Source organism: Cyanistes caeruleus, chromosome 3 (genome assembly GCF_971803275.1).
Source record: "Cyanistes caeruleus chromosome 3, bCyaCae1.hap1.1, whole genome shotgun sequence".
NCBI lineage: Eukaryota > Metazoa > Chordata > Aves > Passeriformes > Paridae > Cyanistes > Cyanistes caeruleus.
In genome coordinates this window covers 549,172-565,089 of record NC_141703.1, presented here as the reverse complement: position 1 = coordinate 565,089, position 15,918 = coordinate 549,172, and the positions used below count along the sequence as shown (strand labels likewise).

Below are 15,918 nucleotides of genomic sequence, written 5' to 3'. Positions count from 1 at the left end.
AGAAATGCAGTGAATCCATTGCAGCTCAAGAACAGAGAGTAAAAAGAGAAATGGGGCCTGCTGACCTCTGCAAATATCCATAAAGACACCCCATCAAACTGCTCCCTGCTGTAAAGGAATTTGTCAGATTCCTTCTCATCTTCCTCAGAGATAATTCAAAATGCACTGTAACAATTCAAAGCATATTAGTACCGAGGAAGTATATGAGAATCCTGAAATATGTCCTGGATGTAATATTTTGAAAGGTTAAAAAAAAAGGGGAAGATAACTGAGTTCAATTGAGGGTTCTGATAATCTGGGATCTATCATGCTCATCTGCCCTTCAGAAGGAGACAGTTGTTAATACACACATGTGAAATCTTGCCTGCCAGTTGTAAGGAAAGGATGGGAACAGGGAGAAGGGAATAAATTTTCACTGTTATATCCTGAGTCATAGTCTTTGCACAGAAGAAAATAAAAATGTGCAAGTGGAAGCAAATTTTGCCTGCCTAAAGTACAAATTCTGCCTCTCAGCAGGAAGAAAAGAGTAAGAGCTGAGATTCACCTTCATCTGCCTTAGAGATGCTCCATCAAGGCTTCCATCACAGGCACAAACCCCTGCAAAGGAGGCAGTGAAAAGGTACCTGAGAGTGTTGGAGGGCATTTCAGACCACCTGTGCTTTGTCCTATCACCCCAAACAGACTGAAGTGTGATCACTCTTTCATGCCTTTCACTTCTCTTCAACAAGAAATAATTGTTCCTGTTGTCCAGACAAGGATTGCTACTTTCCCACTCATAACAGGGAGATCCTTCTGGATCATGGAGCTTAGATCCAGGTTTGCTTCCTCTTAGCATGGTCAGAGATAATGGTAACAATCACCAAAGGGAAGAACCCAGAAAACTTTGTCCTTATTCTAATTACAAATTTATTTTTTAAGTGCTCTTTTAAAAAGCAACAAAGAGAATGAAACACTGTAGCCTGCAGATATTTGAGAATCCATGGACTGCTTTTCATCTCCACAAGACATATTACCAAAGGAAACAAGCTCAGACTAATAAGATTTAATTAACCAGGGCTCAGACCATCAGTGAAAAATTTTCACAGGCTTGCACACTGAAAAAGTTTGAATTACTACATTAGGGTAAGTTTTTGTCAAATAATTCTATTAGATGAACAAATCACTGCATTTGAAGGTATACCACATGTTACTTTGTCCATTCCAAGACAAGCTTTTAACTTCCTCACATCCATACATCTTAATGTACTCTTGCAGGGTCTACCAAATACAAAAATCACACACTGAAAAATATAACTGAACTATGACCTAAGTCTTTAAGAAAGCATTTCTTTTTCTCACCTTTTTTTGCCCATTTGGATACCCAGTCACTGGCCAGGTAGGACACAGTCCTCAGTTTGCTTCCTACTGTGCTTGGCTCAGCATTTGTCATCTGGTCTTAAAATCAGTTAGAAAAGAAATGTACTTGAAGCTGCACAGACAGAACTGGAACAATTCCATCAAGATTTCTTAAAGCAGGAAGCTTCATGGGGTACTCTGCCTCTGTCAGATTCTGAGAAATGAAAAGCAATAAAGTGTAAAACCAGAAGAATTTAGCATAAACTGCAATCTATATTTTAAAATGGAGTTCACAGTAGCTGATCTTTAGATTTAATGGAAATGTTTGTATTCACTGTGTACCTCAGATGAAATTTGTGCTATTGCCTAGTTCTTGCAGAAAGTAAAGTCTGCTAAACAATGGCAACACTGCATTCATTTTTATGATTACTGCACTAATGGTGATTTTTACAGAGGTGTGGCATGAAAGGACACAATATCTGAGTATTTTCTTGAAATTTTTACTCAGTTACTACACTGGCTAAGGTCTGTGGGCTCTTTGTCTCAAGTCACAAATTGTAAAATCATGTTCTCCTGTCTGATCTCCTTATTTTTCTTCCCTGTGGGTTTATTTTTAAGGTGAAGATACATTCACATATCTCCATTTTGTATTTCATAGGCCATTTGAATGACAAACTTTTAAACAACAGAAAGCAAGATGGTCCAAGAATCTGCAAGTCAAAGTTTTGACTTGGACTTCATATAGTCCTCGTCAGACTTACAATACTCTGAGCATCTAAGGAGCCAGAAGGATGGTGTGCCAGGTTTTACAACAGGATAAAAACTAGAAAAAACAGCATTAGCAGGAATCCTCTACTTCAGTTCACTGGTGAATGAACTGTACAATCAACTGCTGTTTATTTTATTGCACTAAGGGCACAACCAAGATGAGCATGGCCATGTAGAAGCTACCTTGTACATGAACCTTGCAGAAGTCAGTCCTCACTCTCCTGAATTAGCAAAACCAGGCACAGTGGAGAAAACAGGAGAGACAGAAGCCAAACAGCAGATATATGGTTTAAAATATCCCAAGACTCCTAAACTCTGATCCATCACTTTGGCCTCTGGACTACAATGTGCTCAAGGTATTTTTCTGTGACAATAAACCGCCATGTCCAATACCAGTACTGACATTAATCAGTAAAAACAATAAAATAAATAAAAATCAAAAAATAAAAAAAGCAAACAAACAAAAATCCACCTCATAGAAATAAATTCTGAAAATTCACTGGGAAAATCTAGCAACCTTTTTTACCCAAGCAGCTGAAGTAAAAGCTTGATTTGGTTCAGTCTGCAGCAAGATTGCACTGTCTTTTTCTGCATAATAGTTTGCACAGCTACAATAACATAAAGTGGAATGTGAATAGACTATGCTTAGGCTAATTTACTGCTGAGAAACGTGTGCTCTGTTTGTTATGAATTCCATGCTTTCCTTTGGCTTGCCAAATGTTTTTTTTTCTCAGAGAGCTGTTTTGTTTGATACTGTGCTTTTGTTTGGTTAACAGGCTCCTCATCCTGTTTCTTTTGATAGGAGTGATAGATCTCAGTATAATTAATGGATAAATACACAGTGAAGTTTGCAGACCTGTCCCAGGGCTCCACAATGTAGAGGTGCCAAAAGTTTACCACATCATTACTCTGAATGCTACCAGAATCCTAGGAACCCATTTCAGGGAAAGTAAGAAGCCAAAAACAGATTAAAAGAAGAGGGGTATGATAGATAACTGGACAGACAGAGGTTTAAGGGCTGCTCTGCAGATGGAGTGGAGGAAATTTTCTTAGTCACAACTGGTCATTATGAGCAGGTCTGCAGGGGTAAACTCCCCAGTGTTTACCTAGATTCCCTGATTTTTATTTTATTTTTATTTTTTATTTTTAAAAGGAGCTTTTCCTCTTTGCTGAGTGGAAGCTGGGAAAAAGAACCTTACAGTACAGGTGATGAGTGTGATGGGAGTAAAGTTTATGAGGCTGTACCAGACTCTGCATGTCATTTATGTCATACTATTAGAGTTCCCTCAGAGGAATCATGAAATGGAATCAATGGAAGCATTTTTCCCTAAATGTGAGCTTTTATTGTGCATTTTCAGTTATCTTCCTCAGAATTTCTTTTAAAAAAGAAAATGGTGCAAAAAAGAATCCTTATGCAGTTTTCTAGGAACAAAGATTTTAATTACCAACATATTTTAGCCCTGATGGAGCAGAGCATGAAGTTGCACCAGCCATGCTATGCAGTCACCAGGTTTTTATGTTTCCTCGTGCTACTGGCACAATCTGGTTCTCCTGGTCCCTTCCTCTTTGCCTCTTCCTCATCCTGTAATTACCATTTCCTATGTACTTGGACAAATCCATTACACAAAACATCCCTCAGAACAACAGAGGACAGACCTCTACTATCTCTCAGCAATCATCTAAACAACTAGCTCTGATCACACTTGAAACTTTGAAAAGAGCATCCAAAATGAAACTTTCCTCACCATTTCATTTTACATATGTTGAATCAAGTCACTTTCCTCAAAAATACATTAACTACAGTAGCTTATTGTGTTTACTACAGGCTTTTAATTGATGCAATTTGATTTTTCATGTTGCTTTATTCTAAATCGCTGCAAGCTACAGTTTTTATTAACAGGGTTATTGGACTAAATTCAAAAGCTTATCAGGATAATATTTAAAAAATAGCTACATATTTATGATGTTTGTCCTCTCCTGAATCCCTCTGCTACATTAATGCCTTTCTTACTTGCCACAAAGTGTTTTAGACTAGCCAATAATGGCCAGCAAGAAATTTAAATATCACACAAGGTGCATTTAGGTCACTGTCCTGCCCTCTGACTAGCTTTTGGAACAATGCATTTAAACTTGGTATTCTGTAAGGTATTCTGGAAGAGTTTAGTCCATTAGGAGCACGATCTGGTCTATAGGTTACATATAGTGATATGTGTATTAATGTATACTAATCATATTCTTTCAGGCTGTGCTGACTCAGCTGACATTCTGAATCACTTGCTGAAAATAGAATGGGTTCATTTTGCACATAGATATTTTTTTATGCACACATGAGCAACTATGATGTTTTCTTTACCTTTTGTCAGACAGTAAAAAAAAAAAATTAAATCATGTTTTGTGTACAGTGTTACAAATGTTACTGTACTAGTAATTATTATTGAAGTGACATATATGTTTACATTTGGACACACACACTTTAATTCACTGTTGTCTCAAAGTTTCTCCTCTGCCAGTTCACTTTTATGTTTTTTTAAATCCTAGAATAGAAACAAAGTTTGCTTTCAGTCAACAACTGAAAACACACTGGATTTTAAATTGTAGTAAGACCATACATGACCATCTTACATACACAAGTCTTCCACCTAATGCAAAACCAAAAATTTCAGACACATTACATTAAATCCATGTATCATTAGCCTCATCCACAGCACACATCAGGGCAACAACAGCTTCAAAGTTCATCAAAACACAAACTCAATTTTTCTTCATGTTAGCTCTAAATTGGTTTTCAAAAGAGCATCCCTTTCAAGATGTATGAATTTACCTCCTGTGTAAAATTATTCAGTAATTTTCTGGGTGTCCAACCTGTGGTACCTGAAAAGGGAATAGTTTTCAGATCACAGGATTAATACTGAGATCACATTACTCAAAACTTAAAAATACCAATTTGGGACTCAAGTGATAGGAAGCTTTTATTACTGGAGGCCAGCCCACAGCAGTCATCAGGAACATTTTTATTTCTTCTATAGGGATCTCTAGCTGTGATTTTTCCATTGCTGTGAGAGCAGAAGGTCAGATCAGAACTCCTTGAACAACACCTGTACTCCAGGTAAGAGGCAGCAGCAAGTGCACATTTCTGCCTTTGCAAGGGAGACAGGAAGGCAATGGATTATGACTAAAGGGTCTGAAATCGATTTCATCACCAAGCCCATATCTCTGCCTGAAGGCAGGGTCAGCTCTGCAGAAGGCATTTCTGGAATACCTGTACCAGTAGCCAATACCAGAATACCAGTATTGAATGCACTGCTTTAAACATTTCAGCTGACAACAGATCATTTCTATAATTTTACCCAACAAAAGCTATCAAGGACACAGGCCTTAATTTTTATATATTTACCAAGCTGCCTCTCAGGTTCAAAATAAGCAATTACTGAAAGCAAAGTCAAATGTCTCAGATGAAAATGTCATGCCAGGTTCACAAGCCAAATAGTGATTTTCATCGATATTAACCCCAGTAGCTATTCTGGATAAATGCTGGTTACTGAAGATCAGAATAATTTCCAGCAGCTTGGGTTATATCTCCACTTAAAAATGCAATGGCACATGCAAAAAAACAAAAAAAAACCCCTGAAATAACTCACTCAAAGCACATGGATTTGTTTGGTTCTCAGCTTATAATCTTCTGATTAATTCTGTCCCTGTCACTGTTAATGTAATGGTAAATGTAGAACTGTATAACTATAATCTTAATTCTGTGAGCACATCTCAAAGTAATATTCACCTTTTTTTCAGACATCATTTGCTTACCACAAGTTATGATGTGACCACCTGAGGTTTTACTTAGAGCACAGTACAAGAAATAACATTTCTGGTTTCCAACTTAATATGCTTTAAGGGTGGGTTGTTGAGCAGAGGGCCAGACGCTGCCTGCCTGCCCTGGTAGCAGTCTCTGCCATGCACAGCTGTCTTTCACTGCTGGACTGACAATGTGAATTTGCAGGAGCAGGCAGTGATTCCCAAAGCCCTTCTGTGGAGCAGCTTTCTGTGCCAGCAGCAGACCTGCTGCACTTACAAATGAGTGGCTTGCAATGCTATTTCAGGGCTCTGCCATATAGACACACACACACACACGTGAAACCAGACAAATCTTAGCATGAAAAAACATTTTCCTAGATTAAAAGGGCCACGAGTACAAACATACTTTACATATGTTACACTGTTCTGCTGTATTTTTATACATGTATATTCATTTTAGTGAGAACATTTTCCTTGTAAGGGCAATAAATACATTTGACTCACTAGACAAGTCTTTTATTCCTATAAACAATGCAATTTATAATTGAGAAACAAAAATAAAAGAATGTGATGCACAGTCAGTTACAGATTATGTGAGGGTGCTATGCTTTCCCAGTTGGGAATGAACACTAAAGCTCTCAAAGGAAGAAACAGCATATCTTTCAACAGACATTGCCCATATTGTGATAATGTGATAATGGAGATTAGTAGAAATGCAGACTGCATCTCCAGAGAATGGAAGAACTAACACATGCGCAAAATGAAAGAAGGAAATTAATTGACCAAATTTAGGTTAAATTCTCTCTATATGCATCAAGGGGAACAGTCAGCTCTCTGCTGGGATATTCTTTCTCAATGGAATGATGATTTAGAAGTGACTCAGGGTGTCCAGCACCTAAGAACTGAAAATAACAAGCACACAGTGTCATCAGCTGTGTTTCAAAACATATGGCATATTTTTATACTGACATTCTCAAAGTTTTATACTTCTGAGCAGGTTTAACCATTGAGGAACAGATGGTACCTTTTAAATTCAATATCCTCTTAAATTAAATATCCTGGGTAAACCATCAAAGTACAGAATCAAAATCTGGCTTCAAATTCATAACACCGTGAAATCAATCACCCAAAGACAACCTACATCACAAAAAGTGAGTGTGGTCTATGTCATAAAAAGGCCCCTCCACTGTTAAAGGGATGCTTCAGATTTGGTGCAGAAAATGTAACTTTTTGTCATTGTGTAGCTTTCTTTATGAGAATTTGAGCTCTGGCGGAATGATGCAGAGGCAGGACCTTTGCACAGCCCTGCTGGCACAGTGAGATGCAGAAGGGACACAGCTGAACCAGCGCATTGAAGGAGATGTGCTGGTACCTCCAGGCATCCAGGCAGGATCCTTGCTCGTTCTGCCACTGCTCTCTGCTGCCCAGAGTGTGACACAGCAGCTCCGGGATGGTTCTTTGTGCTGCTGGAGTGTTTTCTGCTTACGGAGCCTCTTTGCTGTAATTTACCATCTCTTTGCTTTAAGAGCTGCTGCTGTTGTTCATTTGCAACTGAGACCTTTAAATTAAAGCAGTCTGACCGAGATCCCCCCAAGGACTTACTTTGTGACTTCATCAGGCTTCTTTTCTTCACAAAAACTTGATCCCAGTAGAACTGGATGTCCCTCCAAGTGAAAGGGAACTGTGGCTTCACATATCTGTTCCTTAGCTTGTGCTCTCTACTTTAGGATGAAGTGGCTTCTGGGGACACTATAAATCTTGATATGCAGGTGAGAAATGTCTCTCTTGTTTTCCTCAAGAGCAGATTCATGGCTGGATTTTTTTTCCCAGCAGTAGTTGTGTTTTATACACTGGGATGTAATTAACTTTGCTCTGAATTTTAAAAAAAAATAAAAATAGTAATTTAAAAATAATTTTCAAAAAAAAAAAATTAAAAGAGCAGAATAGTTGGTAGTTACCTCTTCTTAGTGTATCTCTGGAGACTCAAGGAACACTGGGGACAGATTCCTAAAGCAGAAATTGTCCATGTCCTCTTCAGGCTGACAGAAGCTGCTGAGACAAATCACTTTCCCCTGCTTCCACAGGACCTGAATAAATCCCAGCGCTTCCTTACACCTGCAGGATGGCTCTTGTGTTGGAATAACACCTCAAACTGATGAGCTGGGTTTCCAGAGTCCGAGTTTACCCAACGCTCACAGCTTCAAACCCAGTATGATGTGCCTCCTGCACTCTTTCTCCATGGCAGGTTTGTACCAGCCATGGCAGGATTTGAATCATTGCAACCTGGGTGCCTCTGCCCACGGAGAGCTGCTGAGGAGAGAGGCTGCAGGGCAGACCTCAGAGTGCAGGAAGCACCTGAACCTTTCTCCCAGAGCAGGGACAGGCTGCAGAGGTGCTCACAAAAGATGTGCCCGGGTGAAGCACATCCCAGAGCAGCAGGTGGCTGAACTTGCTGTCTCCTTTGCAGCAGGAAAGCTGTGTGAGATCAGCGTGGCCAAGGAGGATTTGGACAGCTCACTCCCAACACACTCTGCTGGATCCACAGCCTGGGGTCACACGCCCAAACCTCACCTTTCAAGGGGATGGGGCCAGATTCTTTTCAGTAGTGCCCCGTGGCAGGAAAAGAGGTGAGGCACACAGACTGAAACACAGAAAGCTCCATCTGAATATGAGGAGAAGCTCTGTTGTTTTGAAGACAACAGAACTGGAACAGGCTGTCCAGAAAAGCTGGGGACTCTCCTTCTCTGGAGGTATTAAAAACCTGCAAGGATACAACTCTGTGAACCTGCTCTAGGTCAGGGGGGTTGGATTGATGGTCTCCAAAGGTTCATTCCAACCCAAATCACTCCATGATGATGTGGAGGTGGATGGATCTGTGAGCAGATCCAGAGCAGAGACTTCAGGTAGAAGGAATTAGCTCTGTTAGACAGGACAGGACAGGACAGTCATGTCCTGGAAAAGGGAGCCACCCTCAATTCTTGGACATCCTCAGGACCTGACTGGAAACAGCTATGAGCCAAGTGAACTCTGTGCTGAAATGTTATTACACAGGAGTTTGTAGGCTGAGGCACTGAGGCCTTTCCAACCTGAGGCTGTTGCTGAGCATCCTGATTTTGTGATCAATTCTGACCAGCCTAGAGAGCCAGGCTTTCCTTCCCCTCATGGCAGAGAAACAAGGTCAGAGGTGCTTCTTGTTTCTGATCCACCTTGTATCTCATGCTCCAGTAAGTGATGAGTACTGTTACCCTATTGTCAGTGCATCAGCATGAAATCATTGCTGTGGAAAGAGGTCATTTGTTAACCTATGGCTCTTTTCTTAACCTGATTCATGTTGCTGGCAAACTATTTTTGGGCAAGCACTATTTCTGCTTCTATGACAAGTTCACCAAAAAAAAGGTGCTGTTATCAATATTTTGTTGTTTACAATACCTAATAATTAGGCAAGAGTCATTAGGAGAAGCAGTATCTTCTTACAGCAACTGATAACAGCTGGGAATAAAAAAATCAGATTTTCAGATACACTTCCTTTCTCAGATTTGCCTTCTCACTATCTATCATGTCATCAAGCCACTGAGAAAAGCATTTTTGACTCCTGGCTATCATCAAAAACAATGATGTCATATTTGTCCAGAGCCTGTTGACCAAACCAGGCTGCAAGCAATGCAAGGCTCTGAATATGCACTGTTAAATTATTCTGGGTTTCTCATGTGCAGCAGGTCTGTGTCCCACCTGAAGCATGCAGGTATCCCTCTGAAGTCAACAATCATCACCCAGCAGGGTGTGTGTGTACCTCAGCCAGTCAGAAAATGGCACTGCCACTCAGCCACTACATTTTCTACCAGTAATGTTACAAGCCTGCAGCTCTCAGTGATGCCTGAGCTGGATGTTGTTCACTGGCTTAGTTCAAGGGCTTGAACAAAGCTCACCTCTCAGTGAGGTTTATGACCCTTTCAGAAAAGCAAAGAGTCTGAAAATCAGCTGTTCCCTTGCTTACATCTCAGTTACCAATGTATTTGAGGAAGTTATTTCCATAAAATGAAACAGAAATACTGCTTGACATTGATACATTTTAATTAACATCACCATTCTCCATCTTGCACAAGCCAGAATTAATATAGAATGATTTCTGTAAAATTAGGTTATGTCTATTCATTTTGAAACCCCATAACTACTCCCGAGTATCAATCAGATACATTTTAGTGTTAAGTACAACAAAAAAGTTGAGTTACACCATAGCCTCACAGATAAAGCTAATTATATGGAAAATTCATTCAACCGAGTTTGCATTGCTTGATTTGAATCTGAATTAGCAAGAATTGGCTTTGTACTTAGTTTTCTAACTCAAATGAACAAGAAATGCACACATAGATAATTTTTCTCTGAACATCTGAATCAGGGAAGTCTCTGGAGCTTGAGACTGTTGCTGTTCAATCCCCCCAGAATCTCAATGACCTCCATGAATCTCAGCACAGGCATGAGGATCCATGTGTGAACAAACAGCCACAGAAATGGGGATTTACTTCCCTTTTACTTCTCTGGATACATTTCTAATGGAATTGTCACATTTTTGTATGGATCCTAACTAAAAGTTTATGAACTTCTGAAAGCCCTGAAATTACATAGGACAGGGGGGAATGGCTTCAGACTAAAAGAGAGTTTAGTTTAGATAACAGGAAAAATTTTTTTACTGTGGGGGTCGTGAGGCACAGGCTGCCCAGAGAGGTTGTGGATGCCCCATCCCTGGAAATGTTCAAGGCCAGGTTGGATGGGGTTCCGAGCAATCTGGTCTGGTGGAGATGGCCCTGCCCACAAATGGGGGACTGGAAATAAATGATCCTTGAAGTCCCTTTCAACCCAGACTGTTCCACAATTCTGATATAAAAACCAAAACAAGAAATGTTTAAGAAACCAAAACAAGATATGTTTAAGCAGACCTCAAAAAGGATGAGATGGCACTTTCATATCAGTGTTTTGATCCCTCCAGAGTTTGGATGCAGCATGTATTATATGTCAGAGAATTTAGGCTCTCAAAATCAGCAAGTTTAGCCCCTTCTCAGGCAGGAATGACTCGAGGGATAAACTCTATAGTGAAGGATATTATGCTACCCATTAAGTTGGGAAGACATCAATATGTTTACAGGGAAGAAACAAGGGATGAATACTCTCTGTACATTATAATGTGTTCCAGAAATTTTGAATCAGTGTAGTGAACATGCCCAAGAAACATCACAGGAATCACTCCAAGTGACTTCATTGAAAAAGATATAGCTTTGTGGAAATGAGGAAGTAAGGTTCCTCATGATGCATTAGAGCAAAATACAAGGAACTCATTTTAGTATCTGAGGTTACCCTTGTGAAAAAAAATAATCTCTGATAAAAAAAATTCACCAGCATGAACAAATATCCAGAAAAAGCGGACAGTAATTAATTATTCACTTAGGATACAAATGTGCTGCCCAGAATCTTGAAGGAGAACAGAGAGGCAGATTTCATGCCTGCCATCCTTTGCAACAAGAGCCCAAACAACAGGCAATAGGAATTTCAGAGGAAAACAGTGTACAGGAGTTCCAGGCAGTCGCAAAGAGCAGCTTTGAAAATGAGGAACATGGCAACATGAAAAATACCATGAAAGTGTTGAAATACAATCAGTGATAAAGCAGTATGAAGTAACACACAAAATCCAGAATTTTCATTATCTGTTGGAAAAAGTGAAGAGTAATGGAATAAAAAATACTGTCAGGAAATACATAAGATACAAATATATGAAGACAATTACACCAACTGAAAGGAAGATTGGTAAAGAATGGGGGGAAAACTAAGTTTTAAAAAATATATCCCTACAAAGCTCAACCTAGTACTTTAATGAGTTCTTCAATGCTGAAATTTCTAGAGGGCAGGAACAAATAGCTGTTTTCCAATTAATTATCTACAGGAAATGCAGCTTCAATGACACTCTAGAATGATCAGAAATAATAAAGCATCCACTGCTGACAGTGTTTTCACTGAATTATTAAAAGAAACCATAAGGAGAAATTATATGCAGTAATAATGAGTAGCAATAGATTAAAAAATTATGAATTAATTCTGGCATCCTACACTTCAGAAATCAGGCCTAGTAAATACAAAACTGAAAAGGCATCTTCTCATTACAGCAGCTTTTAAAATTCTAACTGAATAAATAGGGGATGCATAACAGACAGTGACATGTATTAGTCCACTGCTAAAAAAGCTTTTAAATTCATAATGATTCAGGGAAGGTGAGGAACATGTCAGAATATACAGTCTTCACAAGAAAAAAAATCACAACAAACTAATAACTTCTGAAATTGTCCTTATATCATGGCAGGATATGAAAGAATCACTCTTATATGTTAAGACAGCACAGCTGCTTGTTTATGGAAATTGGTGTGTGAGAAAATGAAAATTAGCCTCATTTAATACCAGTATGTAAACAATGAGGAGGAATTCCCCATCCTTGATACTTTTTAACTGGACCATGAAAAAATTAATGCCTTCATTATGTCATTTTCAGAATAGGATGAACCAAGCAGATTGAGCAATTCTTGCTGGTGAGCTGCTTGCTTTAGGGGTCTGAGAATACCCTGCAGGCTCCAGGAGAGAATAAAGCAAAGTATGACTTCAGATCTAGAGTGCAGCTGTTGGCAAGATGAGGAGATATTAAAGAGATTGTGGATCAGCCAACAACCTAAAAATAAATCAACATGTTAAACACCAAGAAGGAGCAATAATTCATACCAGATTGCAAAGAAGATTAATACAAAGGTTCAGACCAAGAAGGCAAATTATTTTCTTTTACATACAGGATGTGAGACATGGACACCTATGAAAATGGGAGGAAACAAAAGGACTTTAATTTAATAGGGCTCAAGGGAGGCAGGCTAAAGACAAGTTCCAGAACAACCTGGCGTAACATGAAGAACTGAGCCTGGAAAACATGTACAATCCTACCGAGTCCCTAGGCAAGAGTGACAGCCAGGGTAAGGCTAGACCAGCATCCCTGGGGTGCTGCGTGCCCCTTGCAACACCTGCAGACCCAACACAAACTGCTCTTGAAAGTAAAACTTACAAATAGGAATATCTGCTCCCTAGACTGGTTTCTGTTCTTCATGGTTTCAAAGGCAAGCCTAATAGACCAGAACTCACTGGATTACTTTACTCGCTTTAGGTCAAGTATATGGATAAAGCAATCACAGAATGCCTGAGGATTTGACACGTTTTGCTTCATTAAACAAACTCAATTTATGAGTTCAGCTGAAAATAATTTCTGATATCCTTACATTTTAACTACAAAATCTGAGGGAGGCATTCCTTTGACCAGCATCCTGACACCTAGAATTTAAACATGTAGCTTAAGCTAGACATTCTTGCTTAGGGGAAGAGATGTCCCTCTTTAGTCAGCAGAAAGAGGAGTAAAAGACACCTCCAGAGCAAGTCTAGTGCCAGCTTTCTCTGACATGACTGTGGCTGGTTAAATATTCAGTAATATATATGTGTGTATTATATATACATATATATATAAAATACCTAACATCTATATATAAGCAGGGCTTCCTTATAAAAGAGTCTTTCTTCAATTTAAACAGCATTCTAAATTCCAGAGGACTTTCTTGGGCACAATCACCTCCTAAACTGTGTTACTGCATATTGTTACAATACATTGGCTCAACACTGAAGTATCTACTATTCTACCATCAGACAAAATGTGCAGCTCTTTGGTTATCTGCAACAATAGCTTGTTCAATAACAACTTTTTGTCTGTGGTTCAGATCTTTTCTTTTTCTTATTTTTTTATTTTAGGAACTTTTAACTTTGGCATTTATCCGGTATCCTGTGACAAGACAAGACAACATTAAAAGCAGAACTGCAAATTCAGCTGAAAACAGACAGTTTTCCTTCCTGAACACAAGCTGACATTTTTCAGGTAAATTGAAAGCTAGTACTAAAAAATTCCACAATCACCGCTTTTTTAGAAATCAGCAACTTATGTTGGCACCAAGGACAAAGCATTTTTTCCAAATGTAAAACTGAAGGATGCTGTCCAGCAAAAGATGCCATGTGAACTTTGTATTACTGGCTGAAGAGATTCAACCTACCTACACCGAGCATGCAGCACTGTTGTCATCAGATACAGTATGTGTCAGTGAATGCTATTTGATTGTGCCAAAATATGCAGCTATTTCTGCTACTTGTTCTCTTCCCACTCTTCCTTCCCTCTGTTGGTTTCATTTATCTGCTCTCTCTAGTGCTTTAGACTTTCATCTGTTGAAGACTGAAAACTCTTCCTTATAAAAGTCTACCTGTGCAGATCCCTGACCTGGCTGGAGTTCTGAGACATCCAGCTAAAAAAAATACAACACCAGTAAATTACAATACCAAAGGTCTAAAATGGAAATTTAAGTGACACTAAATGAAAATTTAAAAGGTTGTAAAACCAAGTCAACATAGACATGAAAAAGAAAATGTGTATATATGTATATATTATGGGGGTTTTAAAGCAGTCATGAGGATTTTAGATTGAGGAATTACTGCTTCTATTAGTTTCTACTAAATCCAGCAGATAAATTTCACTCCATCAGACGCAAGAGTCTCCACTTCCCAATGTCCCTTCCTACTCTCAGCATGAGTTATCTAATATTATCTATTTCTAAAATAGGCTATACATCATTTTTGTAAAACTGGGCTGTTCCTTCACTCTCTGATAACTGCATGCTTTCAAATGGAAGATACTTTCAGCCACCTAGAGATGTGCATTAACAAAAAATACATTTCATCAAGACTCCAGTGGAAAAAATTTACTAGTATTTTAAACCTATTATTTCTGTTGATCGATAGAGTCTTGACTCCTGGAAATTCATAAAAGCAATAAACTGTATAAGCATTTAGAAGTCCAGAAGTAAGTCTATTTTAGGTCTTGTTAAAAAGGCAAAAAAAAACCCAAACAAACACAAACTCAAATAGACTGAACATCAGCCACAACATAATTTAAAATGTCTGATGAGAAAGTGGTTAATTACTTCTCTAATGGAATTTATTTTCTGCTTTAAGTCACTAAGTCAATTTGATGATATAATACACAGTTTAGTAATATTAAATATATCTTTGGAACAGAGTCTCTTAGACACTAGAACATAATATCTTACCAATTAAATAAGACTGCTTAACAGTGAAGAGGAGGAGGAATTTATTGAGTATTATGTAGTGGGTCTCCCTTGTGTTAGTCCTGTAATCTACATAAATTTCGGAAACATTTCACACCTCCATCAGTATCTGCTGAAGAACCAAAAGAAATCCAGGAATAATGTAACACAGGCAAGGAGTGAAACATACACTGTTCTCATCCAGCCTGTTAACATTTTCAATTTTCCTTTAATTCCAGGGTAACTGAAACAAAGATTAAAAACCAAGGAGGGATTGAAAGGTAATAAAGGTAATTTCTGCCATCCAAAAACTTGCAATTTCAGAAATGCTACTCATCACTAAGACAACGGTCCCCCCCACAATTAAGGTTGTTTTTCCTGAACTCCAACTTGAAAATAAGTTTTGTTTTGAAGCAGTATTCAGAGGTGAAAGCATTAGGATTCACCTTGGCGTCTGCTGGAACAGTTAAGTACAACACCAAATCAAAACATACTGACCTGCCAGGCTCCCAGTGTGAAGGGCATTTTATTTCTTTCCCACAGATTTGCTGTGAGAGTGAAGAAGTGGGCTGGAGTTACCTGGGAAAACCTCTCTGAACATTCCTCAGAGTGTGATGCCAACAGACACCCGGATGCAGCAGGCTGAACCCATCCCTGACACCGTGCTCTTGGTTACCATTCTGACTGAGTGTGGTTTCCAGATCCTATTATGAATTTTGTCTAAGTGAAAACTAATAAAATGTCTCTACTTTGTTACAGCACTGTCATAAGGACTGAATGTACACCTGTAGATATACATATGTATATATACATGTACAGGTATATCCTGGATAATGACGCTGCAGAAAAACACTTCATACTCTGG

At 38.8% G+C, this 15,918-nt stretch overlaps 1 long non-coding RNA gene across 6 annotated transcripts; it reads left to right on the top strand.

Moving 5' to 3' along the window:
* Positions 1–2,182: 2,182 nt before the first annotated feature.
* LOC147653860 (uncharacterized) lies at positions 2,183–15,590 on the top strand. Of its 6 annotated transcripts, none has more exons than XR_015284019.1 (4): positions 2,183–2,203; positions 5,130–5,209; positions 13,714–13,837; positions 13,947–15,590. It is a non-coding gene; the product is annotated as an uncharacterized LOC147653860 (long non-coding RNA). The 6 variants fall into 6 exon arrangements; XR_015284017.1 differs by lacking the exon at positions 2,183–2,203 and adding an exon at positions 2,450–3,436; XR_015284015.1 differs by lacking the exon at positions 2,183–2,203 and having other exon boundaries at positions 4,990–5,209; positions 13,947–14,046; positions 14,160–15,590.
* The last annotated feature ends 328 nt before the right edge of the window (positions 15,591–15,918 follow it).